We start from the raw sequence: 10,956 nt of genomic DNA on the forward strand, positions 1-10,956 counted from the left end.
CTTAAGCCTATGTCCTCTAGTTTTGGACTCCACATAACCTTAGAAAATACCTTGACTCTTCGCTTTGATATTACTGACGTTGATATTATTAAACTGAAGAGGATTGAGAAGAGATTAACCTGGATGTTGCTGGGAAAGGAGGGAGTGAGCTCCAAGGAGAGGCTGGGTAGGCTGAGACTGTTTTCACTGAAGAATATGAGATTCTGCGGTAACTTTACAGAGGTTTATAAAATAATGAGGGTTACAGAGAAGCTGAAGGGCTGATGTCTTTTCTCTAGATTTGAGGATTCAAAACTGAGGGATATTTTAAGGTGCGAGGAAAAAGATTTACAAAAGTCATGAGAGGTAATTATTTTAGACAGAAGCTGGCTTGTGTGTGGAATGAACTTCCAGAGGAAGTGGTGAAAGTAGGGACAGTTACAACGTTTAAAGGAGATTTAGATCAGTACATGGATAAGACATTAGTTCGGATGGTGCTGTGAGCAGCTGCCCTCTCCCTCCCCCTCTCTGAATGAATCCCTGTTGGTTTTCACCCTCTGCCAATGCCTGTGCAGTGGCGTGTGGAGGCCAGCAGAGGATGGCATTGCATCACTTTAAGCACCACAGAGACTGCCAGACCTGCCCCACACACAGACAGACAGATACACACACAGCAATTGTTCGGACAAGACATGGAGCTCATCCTGTAAATTAAACTAAACATAAATAAATGCTCAATTCGCCTCCAAAACTGTTAAAATAGGAGGGACAGAGAACGCCCAAGTTCCACTGTTTAAATAAAAACATCAATTTATTTTTTCACTCTGAAAGTGAACATTTTACATCAACTATGCACAACTCTGGGACCCGGTTCCTCTGAACTGCTTATTACCCGACTCCAGCTCTATAGCAATATATTGTTTCTGGGTCTTCTATCCTCTCAGTTCAGAACAGCATTCCCTCTCTCTTAAAGGTACAGTTCACACATTCAACTTCATCACATTATACCCTGATGAATATTGATAAGTGGGACCTATCCGGATTTCTCTTGCTATGTGGTTTTTCAATATGTCATTTGCTCTGTCTTCTGTGTGACAGGACTTTTGTTGCTCTATTGACACCATGTCATTATTCGACTTTGTCCATAGGAATATATCAGTATTTCACTTGCTCACACCAGTGAGTGTGGCAGGATTTCAGTTGTTTCATGGGGACTGTGACGCTATAACAATAAGACCATAAGACCAAAAGATATAGGAGTGGAAGTAAGGCCATTCGGCCCATCGAATCCACTCCGCCATTCGATCATGGCTGCTGGGCACTTCAACTCCACTTACTCGCATTCTCCCCGTAGCCCTTAATTCCCCGAGACAACAAGAATCTATCAATCTCTGCCTTGAAGACATTTAGCGTCCTGGCCTCCACTGCACTCTGCGGCAATGAATTCCACAGGCCCACTACTCTCTGGCTGAAGAAATGTCTCCGCATTTCTGTTCTGAATTTACCCCCTCTAATTCTAAGGCTGTGTCCACGGGTCCTAGTCTCCACACCTAACGGAAACAATTTCCGAGCGTCCACCCTCTCCAAGCCCTGTATTATATTGTACGTCTCTATTAAGTCTCCCCTTAATCTTCTAAACTCCAATGAATACAATCCCAATATCCTCAGCCGTTCCTCATATGTTCGGCCTACCATTCCAGGAATCATTCGTGTGAATCTCCGCTGGACACGTTCCAGTGCCAGTATGTCCTTCCTGAGGTGTGGGGTCCAAAACTGGACACAGTACTCCAAAAGGGGCCTTACCAGATCTTTATAAAGTCTCAGTAGCACAATGGTGCTTTTATATTCCAACCCTCTTGAGATAAGTGACAACATCGCATTCGCTTTCTTAATCACAGACTCAACCTGCATGTTTACCTTTAGAGAAACCTCGACGAGCACTCCCAGATCCTTTTGTACTTTGGCTTTACGAATTTTCTCACCGTTTAGAAAGAAGTCTGTGCTTTTATTCTTTTTGCCAAAGTGCAAGACCTCGCATTTGTTCACGTTGAATTCCATCAGCCATTTCCTGGACCACTCTCCCAAACTGTCTAGATCCTTCTGTACACTCCCCACTTCCTCAGTACTACCTGCCTGTTCACCTAACCTCGTATCATCGGCAAACTTCGCTAGAATTCCCCCAGTCCCTTCATCCAGATCATTAATATATAATGTGAACAGCTGTGGCCCCAACACTGAACCCTGCAGGACACAGCTCGTCACCGGCTGTCATTCTGAAAAAGAACCTTTTATCCCAACTCTCTGCCTTCTGTCAGACAGCCAATCCTCAATCCATCCCAGTAGCTCACCTCAAACACCATGGGCCCTCACCTTGCTCAGCAGCCTCCCGTGTGGCACCTTATCAAAGGCATCTTGGAAGTCAAGATAGACCACATCCACTGGGTTTCCCTGGTCTAACCTACTTGTCACCTCTTCAAAGAATACCAACAGATTTGTCAGGCATGACCTTCCCTTAGTAAATCCATGTTGACTTGTTCTAATCAGACTCTGCTCTTCTAAGAATTTAGAAACCTCATCCTTAATGATGGATTCTAGAATTATACTAACAACTGAGGTTAGGCTAATTGGCCGATAATTTTCCATCTTTTGTCTTGATCCTTTCTTGAACAAAGGGGTTACAACCGCGATCTTCCAATCATCCGGGACTTTCCCTGACTCCAGTGACTCTTGAAAGATCTCAACCAATTCAATGTTTGTAGATGGCACCGAACCTGGAAGAACTCTGAAGTCTATGGAGGAGAGTGTGGATCTCTAACAGGACAATCACACATTGGTGTAGTGTTCAGGTTTATGGCAGATGGGGATGAATGCGGAGCAGTTTGAGGTGAAACACTTTGGTAGGAAAGACAATGAAAGACAGTTTAAAACAGGCTGTGCCATTATAAAGGGACTGCAGGAACAGAGAGTCCTGGGTGTATATGAGCACAGATTGTTGAAGATGTCAGGACAAGTGGGGAGAGCAGTAACTATCACAGATTAGTTTCAGTATCTGAGTTGTTTACAGGAGGAGGTGTTGGAGGGAGTCTCTGTGCTCCCTTCCTGGGAGGTGGTGGTGACGATGTGTTGTGAGCCCACCCTCCTGCCTTCCGAGACCGTGGGGATTCCATTTGTACCAGCTCGACACAAAAGGGAGATGGCATCAGGGCCACGGCTTCTAAGTTGTGCAGGGGGAATGGAATATACAGTGGGTTTGTGTGAGAATTGCCCTTCACTGAACATTGCTCCTTGGTCGGTGGGACGTGGATGTTTCAGAATCTCCACACGAGGTGTCCTGGTCCTCTCCGGCTCCTACCAGGGTCCTCCTCACATGGCAGAGGGAGACGGTGAGGGAACAGATATCGGGCACTCCACCACCCAGCATGGCCAGTTCTGTCCTATTCCAGGCTGTTTCTCCTGGAATAGGAGAAAGGGAGGGAGGTAGGGAGTGAGGGTGGGAGTGGGTTTTCCTGCTGTTAGTGTTAGGGTAGGTGGGGAGGCGGTCATGGTGAGGGATCCGGAGATAGTCAGTCCACAGTGTTGTATCCATGCAGTGTTATTAATGTCGGGGGGGGGGGGGGGCGTAAAGTGGAGGGAGGAGGAAGAGAGAGGGAGAGAGAGAGAGAGAGACAGAGACAGAGAGAGAAGGTTCATTTATGAGGCAGTGAGACTGGTGGACCATGAGCCTTGTTCGGGGGTCGGTGCTATAACAGATACACAGTGAGTGTGAGGGAGCAGAGAGAATATGGTGACCCTTCTCCTGACAGAGTGGGGAAGGTTATTGATGCTTCTCCTGTATTGCTGGACGTTTTTTCAGACCACAGATACTGCACTGAGCTGGATGGTGAGCTCAGACCATGCTTGGTGTGTCTAGTGGTGTGGACCCCTCTGGGAAGAGAATGGTCCCCCTCTGTACTAGCCCATCCACCAGGACCTCCGTACCCCTGTTGACAAACCGTGGTGTAATTGCCCCTTATCTGCCAGGCTCGGGCTAAACTGTGCAGGGCAGCTCCAACCTGAGAAAGCTCAACCGTCTGCCCATTGGCCTTTTAAAGATGGCCCCAGTGTCAGCGATCACGGAATATCCAGGGGCATCTGGGTGATGGGGTGTACCTCCAGCCATGAAGGACTCCATTTCCAAAGCTGTAGAACAAATGCTCATCCGAAACTCTCCATCATCTGACCTCACACCAATATCACTTTTTCCCCATCTTTCCTGGGAAGACAGGCTCATGTTACAGAATGTTATCGAAGTGTCTATATTTCAGCATTCTGAAACCTGGGAACACATCCTTCCATGACACTGTCTCTCAGTCTTCCCCTCTCTGTCTATACCCCACACCCCTTCCACGCGGTGATATTTAAACTGATTCTCCGCAATCTCTCCCTGGGATGTGATGTCTACACCCACATCAGCCCCTTGTCAGGGCAACAATGGAGATAAGGAGCAGGAAGTGGATGGGAGCGTCCTGTCCCCGACATTCTATAACCGACATTACCTGGAACGTTCTGTTTCCGATATTCTATAACTGACATTCCCCGGAACGTTCTGCCCCTGACATTGTTTGTGAACGGCCGGACGTCAGTAAATTGAACAAACGATAAGATCCCGAGGGAAGAGATCCCGTTCCAGGGAGAAGGAGACACTGTTCCGAAGGCCCCTCAGGGAGTTAAAGGGGTGAATACGTTTTCCCTGCGTTTACATTTCTTCACGACACAGGATCGACCACAATTTAGACCAAAATACAGAAATTCCCAAACTCCGTTTATCTTCAGGAAACTGGGAGAGAATCCTTCAGGACAGCAACGTTTACACCCTCCGTATTAGGAACTGGGAAGGAGTGACCTGTGTCTGCTCTTGAGTGATCGAGTGTGTGGGAATGATCTAGAATCCATCTGTCCTTATGGATGTGTCTCTGTGTGTTTGGGGAGGGAGGGTTTCTTGTGGTTTGTCACATTTTTGTCAGTAATTCCGACCTTCCCATTTGTTATTCCAGCTCCAATTATTTTAATAAATCCCTGAATACAGGGACACATTTGAAAATCTTACTGGGTCCCTGATCAAACGGGTCCCTTTGCCCCCAGGCTGATGGATAATGGGTTTGTTTTCCTTCCTCACAGTTAACGTAGTGACCATCTACGTCCTGCTTTATAAAGATTGTGGATTGTCTCCATGTGTCCGACGTTACCTGGGGGCCATGGCAGCGGCGGATCTCCTGGTCATTATCCTCGACCTGATCCTGAGACACATTCCCATTGTTTATGTGGAACAGTTTTATTTCCTGTGGTACTCCGTCCCCGTGTGTAATATCCACGCCGTCCTGCTTTATGCAGCCACTGACTGCTCTGTCTGGTTCACCGTCACTTTCACCTTTGATCGGTTTGTGGCCATTTGTTGCCAGAAGCTGAAAAGTAAATATTGCAGTGAGAAAACGGCGGCTGTGGTTCTGGGAGCAGTGACTGTGCTGAGCTGTTTAAAGAACATTTTCTGGTATTTTATGTTCACGGCTCGGTATTGGCTGAGGAACTTCCCCTGGTTTTGTCGTGCAACAGACGGTGTTCGATTCTCCAGAGTCTGGTTCACAATCGAGTCCCTCCACCACATTCTAACCCCGTGTGTCGCATTTCTCCTGATTCTGCTGCTCAATGTTCTCACCGTCAGACACATTTTAGTGACCAGCAGAGCCCGCAGGAGACTCCGCGCTCACACCAATGGGGACGCTCAGTCTGACACTGAAATGAGAAACCGAAAAAAATCCATCATTTTACTGTTTGTGATCTCGGCCAATTTCATCCTGTTATGGTCAACGTTCATGCTGTATTCTATATGGAAACGGATGGATTATATTGGGTATCGGTCTGTGTTTCTCCATCCCTTTGTGGCGGAATTGGGCTTCATGCTGCAGCTCCTCAGTTGCTGCACAAACACCGCGATTTATGCCGTGACCCAGACTAAGTTCAGGCAGCAGCTGAAGAATGTGCTGAAATATCCCTTCACCCAAATCCATCCATCAGTCAAATTCCCTCATTAATTAATCCATCCGGGATTTTCTCATTTCAGTTCAGTGTTTCAGCGATGGAGCAGCCTGTCGCTATGGTAACAGACTGAGAGGAGGGCTGGTTTGTCCATCCTTATCCCACAGGGGGGTAACCGGGAAACATTTCAATGTTTCTCACAACTCAGGAGCCAGTGAGAAAAGGCATCATCCCACTGACTGTATCCATCACTTCCATTTGTAACCAATAAAAATGTTGATTAAAGCGTGCCGAGCAGCAGAGTGACCGATGTTGTTGTGTGTCTTTGTGTTGGAGAAGCTGAGCTGGAGAGAGACAGACTCAGCCCCAAGTCCTGGTCCTCAGGGAAGGGGAGGGCACCGCGCCCTGAGCTCAGGAGCTGGGTTTAACTCCCTCTGAACCCCCCCATTCCAACCTGGCCTCCCCAGTTCCTCACCCCCACTTTTCCTCCTCAATTCTCTCCCTCTCTCTCTTTCTGCACAATCTCTCTTTCTCACCACCTCTCCCTTTCACTCTCTCTGGTCCCCTCTCAGACAACCCCCAACCCCGGTTTCTCCACCTGCCTCCACTATTCTTTCTGCCTCACTCTCCCCCTCTCTCTCTCACACCCCCAACATGAGTTTATCCACCTGCCTCCATTCTTCTCTCTCCCCCTCACCCTCACTCTCTCTCTCTCTCCTGCCATCTCTATCTCCTTCTCACAGTTCTGACTCTACCCCATTTTCAAAACCCCCCACTTTCCACATCTCCCGATCATCTCTCACCCACACGCAACCCCCCACCCCCACCCCCACCCCCACCCCCCCCCCCCCCCCCCCGCGGACAAGCAGACTCACCACCAACCTGCAGTCTCTGGGTCAGAGGGAGAGGGAAGGACCAGGGAGACAGAGTGTGTCAGAGAGAGAGTAAGGGCGGGACAGAAGTGAGAGAGATTCAGTTAGAGAGAAACGGAGGGTGGTGGGGAGAGAGAGACCAAGATAGGGGGATCGAGAGTGAGAGAAGATGGAGAGAGAGCGAAGGAGCAGGGAAAGACTGAGAGATAGTGGAAAGGGAAAGATAAGGTGAAGTAGGGAGAGAGAGAGAGAAATAGGGAGGATATAATGAGAGAGGGGTCAGAGAGAGAGAGGGGGACAGAGAGAGAGAGGGGACAGAGAGAGAGGGTGACAGAGAGAGGGGGACAGAGAGAGAGTGGGAGACAGAGAGAGAGGGAGACAAAGAGAGAGGGGAACAGAGAGAGAGGGGGACAGAGAGAGTGGGGGACAGAGAGGGGGGACAGATAGAGGGGGGCAGAGAGAGGGGGGGGCAGAGAGAGAGGGGGGCAGAGAGAGAGGGGGACAGAGAGAGGGGGGGACAGAGAGAAGGGGAGAGAGAGAGAGGGGGGAGAGAGAGGGGGAGAGGGAGGGGTGTCAGAGAGAGAGGGGGCAGAGAGAGAGGGACAGAGAGAGAAGGGGACAGAGAGAGAGGGGGACAGAGAGAGAGGGAGACAGAGAGAGAGGGACACAGAGAGAGGAGTGACAGAGAGAGAGGGGACAGAGAGAGAGGGGGACAGAGAGAGAAGGGGACAGAGAGAGAGGGGAACAGAGGGAGAGGGGGGCAGAGAGAGAGGGGGCAGAGAGAGGGGGGCAGAGAGGTGAGAGAGAGGGGGCAGAGAGAGAAAGACAGAGAGAGAAGGGGTCAGAGAGAGGGAGACAGAGAATGGGGGATGCAGAGAGTGGGGGACGGGGGGACAAGGGGGACGGGAGGAAGAGGACAGAGAGAGGCGGGACAGAGGGGGGACAGAGGGGAGGGGCAGAATAGGAAGGGACAAAGAGGGGGGCACAGAGAGGGGGCAGAGAGAGACGGGGACAGAGAGGGGTACAGAGAGAGAGGGGGGACAGAGAGGGGGTGACAGAGAGAGGGGAGGACAGAGAGAGGGGGGCGACAGAGGGGGGGGGCGACAGAGAGAGGGGGCGACAGAGAGAGAGGGGACAGAGAGAAAGGGGGACAGAGAGAGAGGGGGGACAGAGAGAGGGGGACAGAGAGAGGGGGGGACAGAGAGAGGGGGGACAGAGAGGAGGGGGACAGAGAGAGGGGGAGGACAGAGAGAGGGGGAGGACAGAGAGAGGGGGGACAGAGAGAGGGGGGACAGAGAGAGAGAGGGGGACAGAGAGGGGGGACAGAGAGAGGGGGAGGACAGAGAGAGGGGGAGGACAGAGAGAGCGGGGACAGAGCGAGGGGGGACAGAGAGGGGGGGACAGAGAGAGGGGGACAGAGGGGGGGGACAGAGAGGGGGGGCAGAGAGAGGGGGAGGACAGAGAGCGGGGGATGACAGGGGGGGACAGAGGGGGGGCAGAGAGAGGGGGACAGAGAGAGGGGGGACAGAGAGAGGGGGGTCAGAGGGGGGTACAGAGAGGGGAGACAGAGAGAGGGGGGACAGAGAGGGGGGTGGGCAGTGAGATTAGGCACCATCCCACTGACTGTATCCATCACTTCCATTTGTAAACAATAAAAATGTTGATTAAAGCATGCCGAGCAGCAGAGTGACCGATGTTGTTGTGTGTCTTTGTGTTGGAGAAGCTGAGCTGGAGAGAGACAGACTCAGCCCCAAGTCCTGGTCCTCAGGGAAGGGGAGGGCACCGGGCCCTGAGCTCAGGAGCTGGGTTTAACTCCCTCTGACCCCCCATTCCAACCTGGCCTCCCCATTTCCTATCTCCTACTCTTCCTCCGCAATTCTCTCCCTCTCTCTCGTTCTGCACACCCTCTCTTTCTCACCACCTGCCCCTTTTACTCTCCCTCATCTCCCTCTCTCTCACACCCCCCAACCCTCGTCTCTCCACCTGCCTTCACTCCTCCCTGTCTCCCTCCCCCCCCCGCCGTCTCTGCCTCCCTCCCACAATTCCGTCTCTACCCAATTTTCCATCCTCCCACATCTCACATCCCACCCCCAGCCCCCACACGCAGCCTCACCACCACAAACTCCCCCAGACTCTGGGTCAGAGGGAGAGGGAAGAACCAGGGAAACAGAGTGTGTCAGAGGGAGAGGGAGGGAAGGAGAGAGATTCAGTCAAATAGAAACGATGGGAGGTGGGGAGAGAGAGAGAGAGAGGCACCGAGGGAGGGGGATCGAGAGTGAGAGAAGGTGGAGAGAGAGAGAAGGAGCAGGGAGAGAGAGAGGGGCAAGAGAGAGAGAGGGTGAGAGTGTGAGAGAGAGAGAGACAGGGGAGGAGATAATGAGTGGGGCGAGAGAGAGGGACGAGAGAGGGAGGGTGAGACAGGGGGGAAGAGAGGGGGAGAGAGTGTGTGCAGAGACAGAGAGTGGGGAGAATGAGAGTTCGGGGAGAGAAAGAGGGGAAGGAGAGAGAGAGGGGAGAGAGCGCAGAGAGAGAGAGGGGGAAGAGAGTGTGAGAGAGACAGAGCGAGAGAGAGAGAGCGAGAGAGAGAGCGAGAGAGAGAGAGCGCGAGAGAGCGAACAGAAGAGAGAGAGTGGGAGAGAGAGGAGGGAAGAGAGAGGCGCGAAGAGAGAGGAGGGGGAGAGAGGAGGGTCAGAAAGGAAGGAAGAGATCGGAGGGAGGAGAGAGATGAGGGGGAGAGGAGGGCGTGAGAGAGGTGAGAGGGGGAGGGGGTAGAGACAAGGGGGGAGAGAGAGGGTGGGAGAGAGAGGGGATGCTGAGCAAGTGGAGGGCGAGAGAGAGGGGAGGGAGAGTGAGAGGGGAGGGAGAGTGAGAGGGGAGGGAGAGTGAGAGGGAGGGGAGGGCGAGAGAGGGGAAGGAGTGTGAGGGGGAGGGAGAGAGGTGGGAGGGCCAGAGATGGGAGGGAGAGAGAGAGGGGGCAGGGAGAGAGAGGGGAGAGCAAGTGAGGGGAGGGCGAGTGACAGAGGAGGGCAAAAGAGGGGATGGCGAGAGAGGGGAGGGAGAGAGAGTGGGGAGGGCGAGCGAGAGGGGAGGTTGAGAGAGAGAGGAGGGCGAGAGAGAGGGGAGGGCAAGAGAGGGGGGAATGAGAGAGGGGAGAGAGCGGGAGGCGGGGAGAGAGAGGGTGTGTGTGAGAGAGAGTGGGTGTGAGAGAGTGAGATGGGATGGAGAGAGAGGGGGTGAGTGACAGAGGGATATGGAGAGGGAGAGAGAGAGGGGGGGCAGAGAGGGGGGAGAGAGAGGGGGTGGAGGTAAGAAGGGGTTGAGAGAGAAGCGGTCATTGAATGTGAAAGTGAAGGGTAGGAGAGAGAGTGGCGTGAGTAGGAAATGGGTGTGAGAGAGAGAGTGGGTGAGTGAGGGGGTGAGCGAGAGGGGGAGGGGTTAGAGAGAGAGAGCGAGGGGTAAGAGAGAACGGGTGTGAGAGAGGGAGGGGGGTGAGGTGGTGAGAGGGGTGCGAGGGGGTAAGAGAAAGAGGGGTGAGAGAGAGGGGAGGGCGAGAGAGAGGGGAGGGCGAGAGAGGGGAGAGCGAGAGAAGGGAGAGAGCGGGAGGTGGGAGAGATGGGTGAGACAGAGGGGGTGAGGGAGTGGGGGTTAGAGAGAGGGGGTGTGTGAGAGAGAGTGGGTGTGAGAGAGTGAGATGGGATGGAGAGAGGGGGGTGTGAGATACAGAGGGAGATAGAGAGGGAGAGAGAGGGGGCAGAGAGGGGGAGAGAGAGTGGGTAAGAGTAAGAAGGGGTTGAGAGAGAAGGGGTCATTGAGAGAGAAAGTGGAGGTTAGGAGTGAGAGTGGCGTGAGTAGGAGAGGGTGTGAGAGAGAGATTGGGTGAGAGATACGGGCGAGCGAGAGGGGGAGGGGTTAGAAAGAGAGAGCGAGGAGTAAGAGAGAACGGGTGTGAGAGAGGGAGGGGGTGAGGTGGTGAGAGGGGTGTGAGGGGGTGAGAGAGAGAGGGGGGTGAGAGACAATGAGTGATTGAGAGAGAGAAAGTGGGGAGGGAGTAAGAGAGAGTGGAGTGAGAAGGAGAGGGTGTGATTGAGAGAGT

Source organism: Chiloscyllium punctatum, chromosome 21, assembly GCF_047496795.1.
Source record: "Chiloscyllium punctatum isolate Juve2018m chromosome 21, sChiPun1.3, whole genome shotgun sequence".
Classification (NCBI taxonomy): domain Eukaryota; kingdom Metazoa; phylum Chordata; class Chondrichthyes; order Orectolobiformes; family Hemiscylliidae; genus Chiloscyllium; species Chiloscyllium punctatum.